Here is a 23,093-nt window from a genome sequence, read left to right on the forward strand (position 1 = left end):
CAATCCTGTAATCTGGGAATACTCTGTAATCAGAATTGGTATGAGCCCAGTAAGATCGTTTTTTATTTTGAGATTAACTTTAAAGCCTATGCCATTGTTTGGGTAAACTATCATGCCTTTATTTGGGAGATCAGGCAGATTATATAGCATTTTGTCTGCCTGAAATTAATATGTAAATACCTCATAGACTGAGATTATACAATTGAATTTTTTATTCCATTTTATAGATAAAAAACTAAGTCAAGATATGCCTTTATGCAATCTCCAAAAAATGTATTAAGGTCTTATCGAATGAACACAATCATTGACCAGTCTCCCTCTGCAGTAACATAATAACTGAGGTCAAAATGATAATGCTTAGGAAAGTTACTTCTACAAATTTAAATATATCCAGTTTTTGTTGATACAACACAGTTAAAATTTGTTGAAAAAGATTATTTCTATTATTATTTAATGTCCATTCATTCATTCTTTAAACATATTATGGAGTATCTATTACTTGCTTAATATGAAAGTATGCATTGGACATCATCAAGACAAATACAACAATGGTCTGTGACCTCAAGGGGTACAGATACTATTGAACAATATCCAAACATGTTTGGTGGGGTGTAGACAGGACAGTCATGAGATTGCATGGGTCAAGTCCTGAATCCAGAGTGTACTCAGCAAGAAGGAAACTAAAAACAATTAACCATCAATAAGAGAGCAATTTAGACAAAGAAAGTAATTTGTGCCAAGCAACAGAAGGGAGAGAACAGTACAGCTATCTACCAGAATGTGACAGGACGAGGTCAGATATTGGTAGGTAGAATGAAAATTATAAACATATCAGAAACCAAATTATGGAGGACTGTCCATAACATGCTAAGAAGTCAATGGGGGCTGGGTACAGTAGCTCATATCTGTAAGCTCTGCACTTTTGAAAGCCAAGGCAGGAGGATCACTTGAGCTCAGCAGTTCCAGAACAGCCTGGATAACATTACAAGAAGCCCTGGAAAAAAAAAAAAAGTAAGTTAATGGGGAGACTCTGAAAAGTTTTAAGCAGCAATAGTGTTAGATTTAGATATTATACTACTTACTGTGATTTGCAGTGTAAAGAATCGATAGCAATGGGATAGTATTGAAAGGAACTGAATCACTCTTGGAGCCATTATAATAGGATAGCTGAAAGTTGATTGGGGCCTTATGTAGGCGAATAACAAAGAGAATAATATAAGTGGTCAGAGTTATGCTCATGATGGAAAATAAAAGATGCAAAAACCAGTTCAAAGTGTGGCCAGGAGCGGTGGCTCATGCCTGTAATTCCAGCATTTTGGGAGGCTGAGATGGGTGAATCACTTGAGGTCAGGAGTTCGAGACCAGCCTGACTAACATAGTGAAACCCCATCTCTACTAAAAATACAAAAATTAGCTGGTGTGGTGGTGTGTGCCTGTAGTCCTAGCTACTTAGGACACTGAGGCAGGAGAATCACTTGAAACCGGAAGGCAGAAATTGCAGTAAGCCAAGGTCACGCCACTGCACTCCAGCCTGGGTGACAGAGCAAGACTCAATCTCAGATAAAAAGGAGAATAAAATATGGAAAAGGGAATACTTAATGACTAGGCAACTGTGTATGTTGTGGTTTCTCTCTTTAAGATGGGGGAAAAATTGTGCTCAATAATTAATTTTTAATTAACAGATAATTCATACATAATGTATTACAACATTGTAGTCTAATATGTGATATAACAAAATCTAGTATCGTGGTTGTAGTATAGTATAGTATTTCCTTTTATGACATCTTTCCTGTGAAATCATACTTGTCATATCTTTTGGTAGGCAAAATAATACCTCCTTCCCCCCAAAGATGTCTATACCCTAATTCCCAGAATCTGAGAATACTTTACATGGCAAAAGGCACTTTGCAGATGTGATTAATGTTAAGGACCTTTGAGGTGGGGACAGTATCCTGAATTGTCCAGGTGAGCCCAAGATATCACATAAGTCCTTAAAATATGAAGTACCTTTCCTAGCTTGGTCAAAGAGTGATGTGAGGTTAGAAGGGTCAGACAAATGTCACTGGCTTTGAAGATGGAAGAAAGAGCCACAAGCAAGATAATGTGGGTTGCCTCCAGGAGCTAGAAAAGGCAAGGGAAACTATTCACCCCTAAAACCTTTGTGTTAGACTGCTCTTGCATTGCTATAAAGAAACACCTGAGGCTGGGTAATTTATAAATAAAGGAGGTATATTTTTGGGTCACAGTTTTGGGTCACACCTCACAGTTTGGCAGGCTTTACAGGGAGCAGCATCCTGGCATCTGCTTAGCTTCTGGGCAGGCCTCAGGAAGCTTACGATGATTGAGAAGGGTGGAAGGGGAGCAGGTGTCTCACATGGCAAGAAGGGGAGCAAGAGGGACAGGAGGAAGATATCACATACTTTTAAACAGCCAGATCTCTCAAGAACTCATTCACTATCACGAGGAAAGCACCAGGAGGATGGCACTAAACCATTCATGAGAAATCTACCCCCATGATCCAATTACCTCTTACTGAGACCCACTTTCCACACTGGAGATAACAATACAACTTGAGATTTAGAAGAAACAAGATCCAAACTATATTAGCTTCCAAAAAGAAACACAGTCCTGAGGACATCTTGACTTTAGCCTGGTGAGACCTGTCAGTACTTCTTACCTACAGAACAGTAGAATACTCAGTTTGTGTTGTGTATGCCACCAAGGGTATGGTAATGTATTACAACGGTAGTAGAAAATGATCCCATATTTTTATACTAAGAGTGAGGTGCTGCTATAACAATTGCCAAAGGAAAAAAAAAAAAAAATGTGTGAATGGCTTTGCAGTCAGACATTACAAACTTTAGAATAATTTGTAGAGTATAATGAAAAAGAAAAACTAGATTGCCTTGAACAGTTAGAAGAATTACGGTTTGTAAAGTCTCTGTTCTTAAAGTCTTAGAGGTGAGAAGCTTAGCAGAGAAAGGCTAAATTACCTTAGAGTATGGATAAATCATCATGAACAGGCCATTGAAAAAGCCTGAACTCTTAAGAACATTGCTGATGAGGGTCAGAAGGAAATGAGAATCATGTTATTGGAAATTAGAAGAAGAGAGACTTGCTTGACAGTGGTAGAAAGCTTAGCAGAATTGTATCTTGTATTATGTGTATAGCAGAAACTATCAAAGATAAACTTCCACACTTTGCTAAGAAAATTTCCTAAGAAACTATAGAAGGTGTGGTCTGGTTTCTTCTTTCTCTTTAGAATAAAATATAAAGAGAAAATAGTTAAATTGTTTAAAAAGAAAGTGTTGTTGAACAAAAAGGAAATAAAGCTAGATGTCTGGGAAATTATCAGCCCATCCAAATTATAAACCTTGTTAAAGTTAAGAGATTTACTGACAGGAATGCATGCTCCAGAGAAAAAGCCAAGATTGTAGTATATTAAATTTTACTAATATCTCAGAAAAACGAAAATATCAAGGTATTCAGTCACACAAAAGGCTCTTTGAAGGGATTAAGGGTGTGACTCACAGATCTCCTCAATCAAACCACAGAGCACCTAGGAAACTTTATAGCCTTACCTTTTCTGTCTCCCTTGTGGGTGTCCCGTCTTTTCTTCATACTGTCAGCAATTCCCAAGGGCTCTCTTTGATCCTCTCTTCTCTGCACTTCAATGGCCTTAGATGATTTCATCCAAATTTTACAGCTTCAACTTCCATTTGCATACTAGAACTAAAGGCTCTTATATACCTATATTCTGGGCTCTAGTTCTTTTATAACCAAATATCTACTGTCTGCCTGCAATTGAATTTCTGAAATACATTACAAATCAAGGCAGATTGTGTGCTTTCCATTCCTTCAAACTCCAAAATTAATATTCAGTAAAATAAAACAGTTCTAAAACATCAACATCCTAAATAGATCTCATATGCTCCCATTTTTCTTTACCTCACCTGACATTCTGCTAAAACTTACCTCTTATGCTGTCTTACTGAAAACAAAGGTATTCATATATACATTATTCATATTCACACAAAAATCTCACTTAAAGGTGAAAGTGTGATTGACAATTTCCCATAATGAAAACCCTTCAGGAATGCCCCATGATTCTTAGTACACTGCACAAACACCAAGTAGGCTTGAAGAACCCATTGTAGATAGAATTATCAAGCTTAATTTCCTGCCATTTCTCCATACTTGTTCCTCAGTCAGGTTTTGCCTCATTGGAATTCCTTGAATAATATATTGGATCTCTTTACCTATGCCCATGCTAAACTCTTTTGATCTTTTTCCTTTTTAAATAGAGATATCATACCTTGCCTTATCCTCCTTTATCCTTACTTCTTAGTGGCAGCCACCTCTATCTTTCTTTGCTGTTGCCTTTACCAAAGATTTCTGAATTTAGTGTCATACATCACACACTCAGGAGAGCTGGGATTTTATCATCTGATTTCCTCTCCTTTAAAGACCATGGCATATGGATACATGTTTTAGTTTCCAAGGAAAACTAAGAAAGAAATCAATTCCAGGTCTGTCCAATTCAAACTAGACTTGGAACCACTTCTAGCCTTATATTCTTCAAATATTATGTGAATATTTTTATATTCTGTATTTTTCAACATTGTAACTATGTAAATGTTCACTGTTAACCACTTAGTGAATTAAAAATTATGTTTTCTTTCTGATATACCATTTTTTCTTGAAATTAAGTTATATCACTTAAAGTCTGCTTAGTTTAATACTAAATTATTCACTAACACTTAGAAGTAAGACACATTTTAACATAAGATTCCACATAATCAACCATAAGAGGAAATCTTTTGGATTTCAACCATTGTGGTCATATTTCCCTTGCCTGTCTCACTCCAAAACCTCTTTCTGGGCACTCTGTGTCTTTTTGATCAGGACTGGACAGATTCCTTTCTGATGCAGTTCTTTTTGCAAGATATTCCTTTTTCATGCCTTCTATACGTGTGTATATACAAAACATGCTAGATTTAAATTCCATAGTATGGCAGATTTAAATTTTCTTTTTCCTTTTGAACATAAGAAATATTTTACATATTCAAATATGTAAATGAACATAACACCACAAATTCTGAATGACAAAGAAACATTTATAGTTAGTAAGAATAATGAACTGGAGTTACTTTTTTTAAATAGGCAAAATCAAACGCAGTCTCAGCAAGGCACATCTTTTCCAAATACAGGTTTAGATTCTTATCTGGAGAAAACATTGGCTTTAAAGTAAAACATGGAAAAAAATCAACTGTAGTTCTCAGGTCAGAACTAGAATTTAAGCTACCTGTAACTTCTTATCAGACTTTCCTCAGAGTCTTCAATGGTTGATGAAAACCAATAATAACTGAAGGGAGCAGAAACACAAATGGGTAGCACTTCTTCCAAAAAACCTTTTCTTTCTATGTAAAGCTACAATTTCCTGGAGAACAAAAGAGAGCATGGTCCTTTGGGAATCTGAATATAATAGGATAAGGCGAAAGAGTGAAATCTGAGGAGTGAAAATGAGACATTTAAGAGATTGGGTAAGAAAAATCACTATGTTAAATACTTTACTTAAAATTCGACATCTGTTTTATTGATTGAAATTGTGTCCCTCGCAAAATGGTATATGAAGTCTTACCCCTTGTACTTCGTAAGTGATCTTACTTGCAAAAAAGGTCTTTACAGATTACAATGAAATCATTGGGATGGACCCGAATCCAATATGCCTGGTATTCTTATAGCGAGGGGGAATTTGCACACCCAGGCAGACATAGGCAGAAGACTAATTGAAAAGACACAGAGAGAATGCCATGTGATGGCAGAGAATTGAGTGATGCATCTAAGCCAAGGAATGCCAAAGATTGCTGGAAAACCACCAGCACTGAACTGATTCTTCCTCACAACCCTCAGAAGGAACAAATCCTACCAGCTTCTTAATTTTAGACTTTTATCCTCCAGCACTATGAGACAATAAATTTATGTTATTTTAAGCCACTCAGTGTGGACTTTGTTATGGCAGTCTTAGAAAATTAGTAGAGCTGTAAGTCATCTTCCATTTTGTTATGTGTTGAATTAAGAATCTCCCCTATTTTTAAATTCTACCTGATTTCTCCATACTTGCAGGCCCACTTCAAAGAGAACTTTGTATAGCGTTTGTTTCTAGATTTTTCTGGTGAATACTTTCATAATTCTAAATAATATGCACAATATTCTTTAGCTATATTAACTTTAGACAATGTTTACTAGTCTTCTGATGTGGAAGATAGGTAATTAACACATAATGCCTCCTTTATTCCTTTTCCCCATTCAGAGTCTGTTTTACGTATTTTGACATTAGTTTTAGTATCAATTCCTTGTAAGCATTCTTACTCAGACAATTTCAGGCAGCCTTAGGGTGTGTCAGCATTCTTACCTTTTTTTCTATCACTCTTCCACATTTTACATTGTTTCCACTTTCTGATAGTTATACATTCTTTTTACATGATGTAAAGATTAACATCACTTATAAAGTGATAAAATCTTCTTGGTTTTCCATTTATTGAAATAAAAGTTTAGAATCTATATATCATGCCATTATTACTACTATCATAATTTTGGAAGTGAAAAATGTAGTAAGAATATCACATTTGGCGAGGCGCGGTGGCTCACGCCTGTAATCCCAGCACTTTGGGAGGTCAAGGTGGGTGGATCACGGGGTCAGGAGTTCAAGATCAGCTTGACCAACATGGTGAAGCATCGTCTCTACTGAAAATAGAAAAATTAGCCGGGCGTGGTGGCAGGCACCTGTAATCCCAGCTACTCAGGAGGCTGAGGCAGGAGAATCACTTGAAACTGGAAGGCAGAGGTTGAAGTGAGCTGAGATTGCACCACTGCATTCCAGCCTAGGTGACAGAGTGAGACTCTGTCAAGAAAGAAAGAAAGAAAGAGAGAGAGAAAGAGAGAAAGAGAGAAAGAGAGAGAGAAAGAGAGAAAGAAAGAGAGAGAGAGAGAGAAAGAGAGAGAGAGAGAGAGAGAGAAAGAATATCACATTTATTTTCCTTGGATTCCAATGATTTGACAGTTCTACTACCTAGTAACAGCAGCAGAGTGACTTCAAGGAAACATAAAAAATTACGGTATATATTTAAGAAAATACCATAATTGTGAGATATACATATATATGTATGTTGGTAAGTGATCTTGGTATTTCTTACACATGTATTTTTCCTAATTTGTAATTGGCTTTGCTTTTTTCTAATTACAAAATGTTTCTTCAGCATACTTGGCTTCTCAGTCATGGCAAGTACTTTTGGCTTACTCCCTAGAGGTATCTTCCAAAAGCCCTCTAACTTCTTATTCCTGTGTGAACTAGTTTTTCTCATGGCCTGCTACACCACTGTCATCTGCATATTTTTTTTATTACAGTACAGTAAAGGTCCATTGTTCTTTACTATATTACATTCATTCTTTTATCTGCCAGTTTGCTTTCCATGACTTTCTTCATTTCATATCAATCTCTTCCTGGGGTACATCCACAAACAATTTTATCAGAAACTAAGAGGACATGGTCAAAATATCTGAGCCCTTGCATCTCTTAAATGGTTACATATTGAGATGTGATCTGAAAATAACTTGATAGGTTTGGAATTCTGAGTTCAATATTTTTGTTCCCACAGAATTTGAAAACACAGATTCATTGTATTCTACCATTCATTTTTAAATCTGATACAAAAGTGATGCTCCTTCCTTTGATGATAGCCTTTGGTAAAAAAGTATTATTCGTGAACTCTATTTTTGATGTTTTGAAATATGACTACCATGTATCTAGTTGTGGAATTATTTGTTTGTTCTAATTAAATATGAGTGTTCTTTCTCAGACTAAAGACTATTGCTATTCTTCAACTCTGAAATTTACTTTCCCTATAGTTTTCTCACCTCTCTGTTCTATTTCTGGGATTACATTTAGTTCACAGGTTTAGATATTTCTCTCTTCCTTTTAGTTCTGTATTCTGGGGAAATTATTTTAACTGATAATCTATTATTCCCCCAGGGTCATTTTATGGTTTACTTTTTTTTCTTGGCATTCTCCTTTCATCCTGATGATTAAAATATTCACATATCCTATTCATCCATATTTAATAAAGGAGTAAGATGCTTATATGAGTTTCTATACCTGCTCTGTACATGTCTGCTTACCAAGTATTCCTCTGTGAGTGAAATTTCTCACCTGACTGGGATATCTGGTTACTGGAGAGCACATTTTAACTTTAAGTGAGTTGATGGAAGCTGCTATCAAGCCACAAGACCTTCAAGTTGGAGAATAAGAAGGGCTTTACCATGAAACATAAATGTTAAAAACATAAACATGAAACATAAGAAACACCTGAGAAGCTGTTATTTCCCTCATTTGGTTAGTTCATAGGTGCTGTCTTTCATTACTTTTTAACATTGGTTTACATACTAGTCAACTGTGCTTTTGTGAAGACTAAAGGAAAAATAATAGAGGCTGACAAGCATAGCTGCAACCCTACTTCTCATTCCTGTTCCCTGTTGAAGACTACTTGAGCTGGAGGTTGTGGCTCATGCCTGTCATCCCAAAACTTTGGGATTCTCAAGTGAGAGGATTGCTTGAGCCCAGGAATTGGAGGTTACAGTGAGCTATGGTTACACCACTGTACGCTAGCCTGGGTGACAGAGCGAGACCCTGTCTCCTTGCTGCACATAAAAAATTGCTTGACCCAGAAACTCTGTAATTCCTGTAAGTTGTCTTTCTACACTCCTTTTTTTTTTTTTTTTTAGAAAAATTAATTGTAAAATACACATAACAACTTTAACCATCTTAACCATTTTTAAGTGTCCAATACATAAACCACATTCATATTGCTATGCAACCATCACCGTCATCTGTCATCAGAAACTTTTTCTTCTTGCAAAACTGAAACTATATCCATTAAACAGTAACTCCACATTTTCCCAATTCAGCCCGTGGCAACCTCCAATCTGCCTTCTGTCTGTATGAGTTTACTATTCTAATATTTTCTATAACTGGGATTATACAATATCTGTCATTTGTGTATGGCTTATTTCACTTCGGCATGGTATTTTTAAGGTTAATCCATGCTACAGCATGTGTCAGAACTTTACTTTTTCTATGACTGGATAATATTCCAATATATTTCTATACCATATTTTGTTTATCCATATATCTGTTTAAGGACGCTTGAGTTGTTTCCGCATTTTGGCTATTGTGAATAATGCTGCTGTGAACATGAGTATATAAATAGCTATTGAGACTTGGCTTTCAATTGTTTTGGGTACATAACCAGAACTGGAATAGTTGAAATATATGGTAATTGTATTCATTTCTATACATATAAAACTGTTTCCAGTGTCCCAGCATTTTACTTGCAATTGCTTGACCATTGCTAATTCTAATTATTTTCCTTCATCCTTATTATTTTTATGCATCTCGTCTATATTCAGTTATAATCCTTGAATAAACAGAATATGGATGTGTGTGCACAATCTACCACTTTAATCTACTATCAAACTTTATTTTTATTTTTATTTTTTTTAAATTTACTTTTATTATACTTTAAGTTCTAGGGTACATGTGCATAACATGCAGGTTTGTTACATATGTATACTTGTGCCATGTTGGTGTGCTGCACCCATCAACTCATCAGCACCCATCAATTCATCATTTATATAATGTATAACTCCCCAATGCAATCCCTCCCCTCTCCCCCCTCCCCATAATAGGCCCCAGTGTGTGATGTTCCCCTTCTCGAGTCCAAGTGATCTCATTGTTCAGTTCCCACCTATGAGTGAGAACATGCGGTGTTTGGTTTTCTGTTCTTGTGATAGTTTGCTAAGAATGATGGTTTCCAGCTGCATCCATGTCCCTACAAAGGACGCAAACTCATCCTTTTTTATGGCTGCATAGTATTCCATGGTGTATATGTGCCACATTTTCTTAATCCATTCTGTCACAGATGGACATTTGGGTTGATTCCAAGTCTTTGCTATTGTGAATAGTGCCACAATGAACATACGTGTGCATGTGTCTTTGTAGTAGAATAATTTATAATCCTTTGGATATATACCCAGTAGTGGGATGGCTGGGTCATATGGTACATCTAGTTCTAGATCCTTGAGGACTTGCCATACTGTTTTCCATAATGGTTGAACTAGTTTACAATACCACCAACAGTGTAAAAGTGTTGCTATTTCTCCACATCCTCTCCAACACCTGTTGTTTCCTGACTTTTTAATGATTGCCGTTCTAACTGGTGTGAGATGGTATCTCATTGTGGTTTTGATTTGCATTTCTCTGATGGCGAGTGATGATGAGCATTTTTTTCATGTGTCTGTTGGCTGTATGAATGTCTTCTTTTGAGAAATGTCTGTTCATATCCTTTGCCCACTTTTTGATGGGGTTGTTTGTTTTTTTCTTGTATGTTTGTTTGAGTTCTTTGTAGATTCTGGATACTAGCCCTTTGTCAGATGAGTAGATTGCAAAAATTTTCTCCCATTCTGTAGGTTGCCTGTTCACTCTGATGGTAGTTTCTTTTGCTGTGCAGAAGCTCTTTAGTTTAATTAGATCCCATTTGTCAATTTTTGCTTTTGCTGCCGTTGCTTTTGGTGTTTTAGACATGAAGTCCTTGCCCATGCCTATGTCCTGAATGGTATTACCTAGATTTTCTTCTAGGGTTTTTATGGTATTAGGTCTAACATTTAAGTCTCTAATCCATCTTGAATTAATCTTCGTATAAGGAGTAAGGAAAGGATCCAGTTTCAGCTTTCTACTTATGGCTAGCCAATTTTCCCAGCACCATTTATTAAATAGGGAATCCTTTCCCTATTTCTTGTTTCTCTCAGGTTTGTCAAAGATCAGATGGCTGTAGATGTGTGGTATTATTTCTGAGGACTCTGTTCTGTTCCATTGGTCTATATCTCTGTTTTGGTACCAGTACCATGCTGTTTTGGTTACTGTAGCCTTGTAGTATAGTACAAGTGTAGTATACTACACTACTTTGTAGTGTAGTATAGTATGTAGTATAGTATTGTAATATAGAAGTCAGGTAGCGTGATGCCTCCAGCTTTGTCCTTTTGACTTAGGATAGTCTTGGCAATGCGGGCTCTTTTTTGGTTCCATATGAACTTTAAAGCAGTTTTTTCCAATTCTGTGAAGAAACTCATTGGTAGCTTGATGGGGATGGCATTGAATCTATAAATAACCTTGGGGAGTATGGCCATTTTCACGATATTGATTCTTCCTATCCATGAGCATGGTATGTTCTTCCATTTGTTTGTGTCCTCTTTGATTTCACTGAGCAGTGGTTTGTAGTTCTCCTTGAAGAGGTCCTTTACATCCCTTGTAAGTTGGATTCCTAGGTATTTTATTCTCTTTGAAGCAATTGTGAATGGAAGTTCATTCATGATTTGGCTCTCTGTTTGTCTGTTACTGGTGTATAAGAATGCTTGTGATTTTTGCACATTAATTTTGTATCCTGAGACATTGCTGGAGTTGCTTATCAGCTTAAGGAGATTCTGGGCTGAGACAATGGGGTTTTCTAAATATACAATCATGTCATCTGCAAACAGGGGCAATTTGACTTCTTCTTTTCCTAACTGAATACCCTTGATTTCTTTCTCTTGCCTGATTGCCCTAGCCAGAACTTCCAACACTATGTTGAATAGGAGTGGTGAGAGAGGGCATCCCTGTCTTGTGCCAGTTTTCAAAGGGAATTTTTCCAGTTTTTGCCCATTCAGTATGATATTAGCTGTGGGTTTGTCATAAATAGCTCTTATTATTTTGAGGTACGTTCCATCAATACCGAATTTATTGAGCGTTTTTAGCATGAAGGGCTGTTGAATTTTGTCAAAAGCCTTTTCTGCATCTATTGAGACCATCATGTGGTTCTTGTCTTTGGTTCTGTTTATATGCTGGATTACATTTATTTATTTGCGAATGTTGAACCAGCCTTGCATCCCAGGGATGGGGCCTACTTGATCATGGTGGATAAGCTTTTCGATGTGCTGCTGAATCCACCAGTATTTAATTGAGGATTTTTGCATCAATGTTCATCAGGGATATTGGTCTAAAATTCTCTTTTTTTGTTGTGTCTCTGCCAGGCTTTGGTATCAGGATGATGTTGGCCTCATAAAATGAGTTAGGGAGGATTCCCTCTTTTTCTATTGATTGGAATAGTTTCAGAAGGAATGGTACCAGCTCCTCCTTGTACCTCTGGTAGAATTCAGCTGTGAATCCATCTGGTCCTGGACTTTTATTGGTGGGTAGGCTATTGATTGTTGCCTCAATTTCAGAGCCTGCTCTTGGTCTATTCAGGGATTCAACTTCTTCCTGGTTTAGTCTTGGGAGAGTGTAAGTGTCCAGGAAATTATCCATTTCTTCTAGATTTTCTAGTTGATTTGTGTAGACGTGTGTATAGTATTCTCTGATGGTAGTTTGTATTTCTGTGGGGTTGGTGGTGATATCCCCTTTATCATTTTTTATTGCGTCTATTTGATTCCTCTCTCTTTTCTTCTTTATTAGTCTTGCTAGCAGTCTGCCAACTTTGTTGATCTTTTCAAAAAACCAACTCCTGGATTCATTGATTTTTTGGAGGGTTTTTTGTGTCTCTATCTCCTTCAGTTCTGCTCTGATCTTAGTCATTTCTTGCCTTCTGCTAGGTTTTGAATGTGTTTGCTCTTGCCTCTCTAGTTCTTTTAATTGTGATGTTAGAGTGTCCATTTTAGATCTTTCCTGCTTTCTCTTGTGGGCATTTAGTGCTATAAATTTCCCTCTACACACTGCTTTAAATGTGTCCCAGAGATTCTGGTATGTTGTATCTTTGTTCTCATTGGTTTCAAAGAACATCTTTATTTCTGCCTTCATTTTGTTATGTACCCAGTAGCCATTCAGTACCTGGTTGTTCAGTTTCCATATAGTTGAGCAGTTTTGATGGAGTTTTTTAGTCCTGAGTTCTAGTTTGATTGCACTGTGGTCTGAGAGACAGTTTGTTATAATTTCTGTTCTTTTACATTTGCTGAGGAGTGCTTTACTTCCAATTATGTGGTCAATTTTGGAATAAGTGCGATGTGGTGCTGAGAAGAATGTATATTCTGTTGATTTGGGGTGGAGAGTTCTATAGATGTCTATTAGGTCCGCTTGGTGCAGAGATGAGTTCAATTCCTGGATATCCTTGTTAACTTTCTGTCTCGTTGATCTGTCTAATGTTGACAGTGGAGTGTTGAAGTCTCCCATTATTATTGTATGGGAGTCTAAGTCCCTTTGTAAGTCTCTAAGGACTTGCTTTATGAATCTGGGTGCTCCTGTATTGGGTGCATATATATTTAGGATAGTTAGCTCTTCCTGTTGAATTGATCCCTTTACCATTATGTAATGGCCTTCTTTGTCTCTTTTGATCTTTGATGGTTTAAAGTCTGTTTTATCAGAGACTAGGATTGCAACCCCTGCTTTTTTTTGTTCTCCATTTGCTTGGTAGATCTTCCTCCATCCCTTTATTTTGAGCCTATGTATGTCTCTGCATGTGAGATGGGTCTCCTGAATACAGCAGACTGATGGGTCTTGACTTTTTATCCAGTTGGCCAGTCTGTGTCTTTTAATTGGAGCATTTAGTCCATTTACATTTAAGGTTAATATTGTTATGTGTGAACTTGATCCTGCCATTATGATATTAACTGGTTATTTTGCTCGTTAGTTGATGCAGTTTCTTCCTAGCCTCGATGGTCTTTACATTTTGGCATGTTTTTGCAATGGCTGGTACCAGTTGTTCCTTTCCATGTTTAGTGCTTCCTTCAGAGTCTCTTTTAAGGCAGGCCTGGTGGTGACAAAATCTCTAAGCATTTGCTTATCTGTAAAGGATTTTATTTCTCCTTCACTGCTGAAACTTAGTTTGGCTGGATATGAAATTCTGGGTTTAAAATTCTTTTCTTTAAGAACGTTGAATATTGGCCCCCACTCTCTTCTGGCTTGTAGAGTTTCTTCCGAGAGATCTGCTGTTAGTCTGATGGGCTTCCATTTGTGGGTAACCCGACCTTTCTCTCTGGCTGCCCTTAAGATTTTTTCCTTCATTTCAACTTTGGTGAATCTGGCAATTATGTGTCTTGGAGTTGCTCTTCTGGAGGAGTATCTTTGTGGTGTTCTCTGTATTTCCTGAATTTGAATGTTGGCCTGCCCTACTAGGTTGGGGAAGTTCTCCTGGATGATATCCTGAAGAGTGTTTTCCAACTTGGTTTCATTTTCCCCCTCACTTTCAGGCACCCCAATCAGAGATAGATTTGGTCTTTTTACATAATCCCATACTTCTTGCAGGCTTTGTTCATTTCTTTTTCTTCTTTTTTCTTTTGGTTTCTCTTCTCGCTTCATTTCGTTCATTTGATCCTCAATCGCTGATACTCTTTCTTCCAGTTGATCGAGTCGGTTACTGAAGCTTGTGCATTTGTCACGTATTTCTCGTGTCATGGTTTTCATCTCTGTCATTTCGTTTATGACCTTCTCTGCATTAATTAGTCTAGCTGTCAATTCTTCCACTGTTTTTTCAAGATTTTTAGTTTCTTTGCGCTGGGTACGTAATTCCTCCTTTAGTTCTGAGAAGTTTGATGGACTGAAGCCTTCTTCTCTCATCTCATCAAAGTCATTCTCTGACCAGCTTTGATCCATTGCTGGCGATGGACTGCACTCTTTTGCAGGGGGAGATGCGCTCTTATTTTTTGAATTTCCAGCTTTTCTACCCTGCTTTTTCCCCATCTTTGTGGTTTTATCTGTCTCTGGTCTTTGATGATGGTGACATACTGATGGGGTTTTGGTATAGGTGTCCTTCCTGTTTGATAGTTTTCCTTCTGACAGTCAGGACCCTCAGCTGTAGGTCTGTTGGAGATTGCTTGAGGTACACTCCAGACCCTGTTTGCCTGGGTGTCAGCAGCAGAGGTTGCAGAAGATAGAATATTGCTGAACAGCGAGTGTACCTGTCTGATTCTTACTTTGGAAGCTTCCTCTCAGGGGTGTACTCCACCCTGTGAGGTGTGGGGTGTCAGACTGCCCCTAGTGGGGGATGTCTCCTAGTTAGGCTACTCAGGGGTCAGGGACCCACTTGAGCAGGCAGTCTGTCCGTTCTCAGATCTCAACCTCCGTGTTGGGAAATCCACTGCTCTCTTCAAAGCTGTCAGACAGAGTCGTTCGCGTCTGCACAGGCCTCTGCTGCTTCCCCTGTTGTTTTTTAGCTGTGCCCTGTCCCCAGAGGTGGAATCTATAGAGACAGGCAGGTTTCCTTGAGCTGCTGTGAGCTCCACCCAGTTCGAGCTTCCCAGTGGCTTTGTTTACCTACTTAAACCTCAGCAATGGCGGGTGCCCGTCCCCCAGCCTCGCTGCTGCCTTGCAGTTCGATCGCAGACTGCTGTGTTAGCAATGAGGGAGGCTCTGTGGGCGTGGGACCCTCCCGGCCAGGTGTGGGATATATTCTCCTGGTGTGCCAGTTTGCTTAAAGCACAGTATTGGGGTGGGAGTTATCCGATTTTCCAGGTGTTGTGTGTCTCAGTTCCCCTGGCTAGGAAAAGGGATTCCCTTCCCCCTTGCGCTTCCCAGGTGAGGCAATGCCTCGCCCTGCTTCAGCTCTGGCTGGTCCAGCTGCAGCAGCTGACCAGCACAGATTGTCCGGCACTCCCCAGTGAGATGACCCCAGTACCTCAGTTGAAAATGCAGAAATCACCGGTCTTCTGTGTCGCTCATGCTGGGAGTTGGAGAGTGGAGCTGTTCCTATTCGGCCATCTTGCTCTGCCCCTACTATCAAACTTTAAAATACTGTGTCTTGGAAAATACACATACAATAAATTAGAGAAGAAAATTAATGAAGTAAAACATTGTTTTTTTATATGTGAGAAACAAACACAAAGGCTTTAAAAAAAACCCAAAAATACATATATAATATTTATTATAACAGTTTTAAATGTACTTCATTATTCATAGTATTTTTGACTCTCATAAAGTTTGTGAATATAAGAAAAAGCAGCATGACATTGCATTGACATTGGAGGTTTTACTCACCCAGCTGTATTAATTATGAGATCTTTGGCAATTGGTATGCTAGTCCAATTTTCAGTTTTCTTATTTATAAAATGGCAATAAAATAACAGTTCATTAGGTTGTTTAAGAATTGAAACATAATGTTCATCTAGTTCACATATAAAGTACTTGACAATTATCTATATGTATGTATGTATGTATGTATGTATGTATTTATTTATCTAAAGGTACTGGCGAGTGATCCATGCTAGCATCTAAGACCTCTCAGCTCCCAGTGCAGCATCCCCCACCACTGCCAACAAAGTACTTGACATTTAAAGTGCGCATATGCAATGATGTAGGATAAACAGCTTAAAGTGAGGCAAAATAAATTTCAAAAGTGGAACATATTAAGAATTGGTGAATTATTGCCTTATAATGTCTTGTTTAACAGTATATATGTATATTTCTACATTATAATTTCTTAAAAATACACATCTTGATAGAAATCTGAGGAAAAGATATAAATAAGAGAATGCACAGTTTCTTAAAAAGCACGGATAGCTCATCAAATTATGAAAAATCTTTCATTGCTTATAATCTTTTCAATTATTTAAACATGAAGCAATAAAAACTGAAATATCCATTTTCCATACAAATGCTTTGTGAAATAATTTTTAAAATTGCATTGAAATAGAAACATAAACAATAAATGCTAATTCTCACAACTTCAATCGTCTGAAAAAATGATATCTGTTTTCTTAGCATTATGCATCTAGTAGCTTTTTATAAGGATATAGTCAGAGATGTATATAAAACATGTAAACATCTTAATTTCAAAAACAAGCTACATAGTTAAAATTTTGAATGAATTTAAGCAAATTTGTATAATAACATATTCTTAAAGAACATTTTAAATAAATGTGTAATAATTCAAGCCTAGTTTACTGAATAATGTCCCCATCCCAGGATGACCAGATCCTAATGCCAAGAAACTGTCAATATGTTAATTTACATGGCAAAGAGACTTGAAGATGTAATTAAATGAAGGATCTTAAAATTGGGAAATTTTCTTGCATTATCCAGGTGGACCCGATGGTAATCACAAAAGTCCTCATAAGATAGAGATCACAGGGGCCAGGCGCGGTGGCTCATGTCTGTAATTCCAGCACTTTGGGAGGGCAAGGCAGGCAGAACACGAGGTCAGGAGATTGAGATCATCCTGACAAACACAGTGAAACCCCGTCTCTACTAAAAACACAAAAAAATTAGCCGGGCGAGGTGGCGGGCACCTGTAGTCCCAGCTACTCGGGAGGCTGAGGCAGGAGAATGGTGTGAACCCGGGAGGCAGAGCTTGCAGTGAGCCGAGATCGCGCCACTGCACTCCAGCCTGGGCAACAGAGCAAGACTCTGTCTTAAAAAAAAAAAAAAAAAAAGGATAGAGATCCCCTGGGTTCTTATAGGATAGAGAGAGGAATATCAAAATAGAGGGTGAAAGCTTTTGAAAGGCTATGCTGCTGGCTTTGAAGATGGAGGAAGAAACTACAAGACAAGGAATTCAGGTGGCCTTTAGAATCTAAAAAACTAAATTCTTCCCTAGATCACCCAGAAGAAATTCAGCACTGCTTACTTATTTTATACTTCTTATATCCAGAACTAAAGATAATAAATTTGTATTGTTTTACCACTAACTTAGTAGTAATTTGTTATAGCAGCAATAGGAAACTAATACACAGGTGTGTTTGTTAATATAATTTTATGAGGAAAGGAGGGAAGAAGCAATGCTTAACCAGGCTGTGTTCTTAGGAGATACAGATATTGGTTTCATTCATAAGACTTTATCATAGTGAGGTGGATAAATACGGATCTCTTAGTTTTATACCAATGACTCTCCTAGTTATAATACCAGGCTCAATAAGCAACTTCCATTTAAGCTTTTGTTTCCCATGTATGTGGGACTACAGGTAAAGAATGACTGAATACTTAGCTAGGCACGGTGGCTCATGCCTATCATCCCAGCACTTTGGGAATTTGAGGCAGGATCACGAGGTCAAGAGATCGAGACCATCCTGGTCAACATGGTGAAACCCTGTCTCTACTAAAAATACAACAATTAGCTGGGCGTGGTGGCACGTGCTTGTAGCCCCAGCTACTCGGGAGGCTGAGGCAGAAGAATTGCTTGAACTCAGGAGACGAGGTTGCAGTGAGCTGAGATCACCTCCAGCCTGGTGACAGAGCGAGACTCCATCTAAAAAAATAAAAAGAATGACAGAATACTGTAGTAACTACTGGGATTCTTGTGATAATTATGTATATTTTAGATTATGGTATGTCAATATGTGATATCTTGTTATAAAGGGTAGAATGTATTGATCATGTCAATTACATTGCTCAATTACATGTGATAGTTGTTTATTTTAAATGACAAATTTGCCCTTTGGTGTCTAAGTCATTTTCTGTATATATTTTGATTGCATGAGTCAGTTGCTCACAGCCTTATTTTCTCCATGCAGTCAAAACAGTAACGAGCAAGATACTCTGAAGGAGGCCTGGACCTGAATCTTAGAATCTAATAGATATCTCATTTCTCTATTGAAGATGTTTGCTTAACTTGAAAAATTACTGATTTTTTAATCTCTTATTTCCATCTAACTTCTACATTAATAGTCTGTGCCTTAAAAATTGATATGTTATTTTTCCAATGACAACTTGATGTTTTAACATACATATATAGTGAAATGATTACTACTCTCAACCTAATTAACACATCCATTACTTCAATAATTATCTTTTTTTTGTGGTAAGAACATTTAAGATCTACTCTTTTAGCAAATTTCAAGTACACAGAACAGTATTATGAACTATCATCACCATGCTGTACACTAGATTTCCAGAGCTTATTCATCCAGCATAAATGAAACTTTGTATCCTTTGACCTTCATCTTCCTATTTCCTCTATCCCCAGACCCCACTGACTATCATTCTACTCTGCTTCTAGGAGTTTGACTTTTTAAAATTCTACATATAAGTGAGATTTTGCAATGTATGTCTTTCTGTGCCTTGCTCATTTCACTTAGCATAGTGTCTTTCAGGTTTATCTGTGTTATCACATATGATGGGGTTTCCTTCTTTAAGGCTGAATAATATTCCAGTATGTGTGTGGATATATTGTGTGTATGTGTATGATATTTTCTTTATTCATTTGTCCATTGATGGAACATAGATTTATACCGTATCTTAATTGTTGTGAACAATGCTGTAATAAACATGGGAGTGGCTATATCTCTTTCAGATATGTACTGATTTCATTCCAGGGCTGGGATTACTGAATCATGTGGTAGTTTTAGCTTTAATTTTTTAAAGAACCATTGCTGTACCAATTTATATTCCTGCCAACAGTATGTAAGGGTTTTCTTTACTCCACATTTCCCCTGACATTTATGTCTTGTCTTTTTAATAATAGCCATTCTAACAACTGTGAGGTAATATCTCACTGTGATTGTGACTTGCTATTTTCTTGAAGATTAGACATGTTAAGCATTTTTTCATATATTTATTGTTGACAATTTTTGTGTCTTTGCCTCTCTGCCTGTTTTTAGTCAGGTTTTTGTTTTGGTTTCATTTTGCTATTGATCCTAACTTTTGTTACCTATGATAATCTGCATTAAAGTAATCTGTTTGAAAAGTCTAAAAATACAGGTAAAAGTTGCACAGTTATCTGGTCAGTAGTTATTTAAGAGAGCACTGCAATACCATAAATGAGCAAAATTTGGTGAACTGCATTGAAAATGTGATAGTCATATGAGAAAAAATAGGGTTACTTCATTTTTTCTTCAGTTAGGAAGTTAATAAAACAGTCTAACTGACAGAAAATATAAAGACATATAATATAATAGAATTGTATTGAAATTCTACATGAGACAGGTGGACCTTTTCTGGAGAAATCTAGTTAGAAACAAAGTTTGAGAAATTCAAAGATGATAGATATATACTTTTGAAATGTCAGCTTCACCAAATACAATTATTAAATTGTCTCACTAGAAAAATGCAATCTTTACGTAAAACTTATGTGACATTTCCTGAGAAACAGTTGTTAACGTATAAAATGTAAGTTGAGAATGAAGGTTGAAGTGAGACTATGATTGAAAAAATAATTGTGACCTGGGAAATAACTTTCAATCATAAAATCACTATAAAACCAATGTAGACCTCCTAAAATGCACATAAGATATTTGGGAAAAAATAATAAAACTAGAGGAAAAAACAAACTGCATAGTTTCATCATTTAAGATGTTAATACCTCATTCTTTACAGCATCATTTATGTTTAAAATATGTTGCATTATTTTTTGACATAGTGTATCCTATTATTTAAATGTACAAGAATAATTTCAGATTTATAGAAAAGTATTAGATTGCAAAGTGTTTCCTGACACCTCTCACTCAGTTTACCCATTCTTAACATCCTATATTACTATGGAACATTCATCAACATTAAGTAACTGACATTGATATATTATGATTAACTAAATTCAACACTTTATTTGGAGTTCATAGCTTTTTCCTAATAATATCCTACTTCTGTTCTAGGATTCAACCTATGATATCATGTAGTTATCATATCTCCCCAGTCTCCTCTGTTCTGTGATAGTTTCTCAGTCTTTCCTTGTTTTTCATAATCTTGACAGTCTTAGGGAGTACTAGCCAAGTATCTTCTCCCTCCGTCTATGTTTGTTGGTTGTTTTTCTCATGTTTAAGTTTCGGTTATGTGTTTTTGGAAAAAATATTCAGAGGTGAAGTGTCCTTATTGTCTCACCATATCAAGGAAAAATGATTACTTCATGACATTATCAGTAATGTTAACCTTCATCAATTGGTTAATAGCACAGAAATTAACCAAAGCCACTTGAAAAATGATGTTGTGACTCTAGTATAAAGCTAAAGGCAAAGGAACTGGACAAAATCACATTAGTTTAATTTGTTTATAATGGTCATGCAGTCAATAATTCTGAAAATGATTTACCTGTAAAATGCATTTGAATAAATAAATAAATGGATAATAGCAGCCAGGTTCCACATTGCCAGAGAGAAAGTTATAAAAATAAACCTGTAAGAAAAGTTGGAATAAAGCTGGTGGTAATGAACTAGCGTCAGAAACATCACTATAGTATGAAACTTGTATGACATCCTACAAATTCTGGTATATGTATGCAATAGTATTTATTTTCATTGTTAAAAATACTAATTTCTCTCTTGATTTATTAGGTGTCCCGGGGTGATTTAGAAATGTTTATTTTAGTTTCAAATATTTGCGTAATTTTCCAGAGTTTTATTATTGATTTCTAATTTAATTGCACTTGATTTAGAAAACATACTCAAACTATTAGGGTTCATTGTATGGCCTAAACTATGTAGTATTTTGGACAGTGTTCCATTGTGCACTTGAAAAGAATGTGTATTCTACTGCTTTTACTGGCATCTTCCAAAATGTCAATTAGTTGAATTTGGTTGATGGTGTTGTTCCACTGTTTCATTTATTAAAATATGGATAATTATACTTATAGATTTGTCTATCATTACTTTATCAATGTCTGCTTCATTTATTTTGAGGCACTATTACTAGGTTCACAAATTTCAAACATTGTTATGACTAATTTATGAATTGGGCCAACGATGATTACAATATTATGAAATGTTTTTATTAAACCTTGATAATGTTCTTTGGTCTGAAACAAACACTGATATAAATACAGCTACTTCAGCTCTTCATTTAGTAGTGTTAGCATAGGTATGACATTTTTACCTTTTATTTTTAAACTGTATATTTATTTATGTTTATAATGCATATGCTATATGCAGCATGTAGTTGAGTCTTGCTTTTTATATGAAAATCTGTTTTTTAATTGGGGATATTTAGAACATTTACATGTAATAAGATTATTAATATAGTTGGGTTTGCATCTGAAATCTTGGTATTCTTAGTATTTGTTTCATATTTGCCCCTGTTATTCCTACCTTTAAATTTTTCTGCTTCTTTTTTGGTTGAGTAGGTGTATATTTTTATTATTCTATTTAATCCAATTTTTAGGTTATTAGCTATAACTTTATATTTTAGTGGTGCATTTTCATTTTACATTATTTAAAGTGTACCTTCAAATGATGTTATACTGCTTTTCAAATGGGATAAGAAACTAAAAAAAGTATATTTCTATTACTTTCCTCCAAGCCTGTATGCTATTGTTTAAGTTAGACATCAGGTTTTGCTTTAAGACAATTATGAAGGAATTTAAGTGATAAAAATGATCTGATATTTTACCCAATCTATTTATGATTTCTAATGCCTTTTATTCCTTTTGTATAGACATGTATTTTTCATCTGGTATTCCTTTCCTAATGCTCTAAAGGCTTTTTTTATTTTTTTATTATTTTTATTTTTTATTTTTTTTGAGACGGGGTCTTGGTCTTGTCACCCAGGCTGGAGTGCAATGGCACGATCTTGTCTCACTGCAACCTCTGCCTCCCAGGTTCCATCAATTCTCCTGCCTCAGCCTCCCAAGTAGCTGGGATTACAGGCACCCGCCACTACGTCTGGCTATTTTTTTGTATTTTTAGTAGAGATGGGATTTCACCATGTTGGCCAGGCTGGCCTCAAACTCCTGACCTCAGGTGATCCACCCACTTTGACCTCCCAAAGTGCTGGGATTACAGGCGTGAGCTACTGCGCCCTGCCAAAAAGACTTTTTAAAAACATTTCCTGTATTACTGGTCCCTTGGTGATGAATTATTTCATTGTGTTATTACTCAACATATCTTTATTATGCCTTCTTTACTAAAAGATATTTTTACTGGATATAAATGTATAGGCTTTATTTTAGAACTTGTAATATATTAGGCTTTCTTTTAGAACTTTAAATAAATGGCATCTTATTTTCTAGCTTCCTTTGTTCTAATGAGAAACCTCTTGTCATCCTTTTCTCTGTTTCTCTATACATAATGTTTTCTACAGTTGCTTTTAAGAATAACTTCTGAGCACTAATGCTTTAATATGCCAATTAAGCACATTGACTTAATAGGCTTTGGTACTT

This window comes from Rhinopithecus roxellana, chromosome 14, assembly GCF_007565055.1.
Source record: "Rhinopithecus roxellana isolate Shanxi Qingling chromosome 14, ASM756505v1, whole genome shotgun sequence".
Lineage (NCBI taxonomy): Eukaryota > Metazoa > Chordata > Mammalia > Primates > Cercopithecidae > Rhinopithecus > Rhinopithecus roxellana.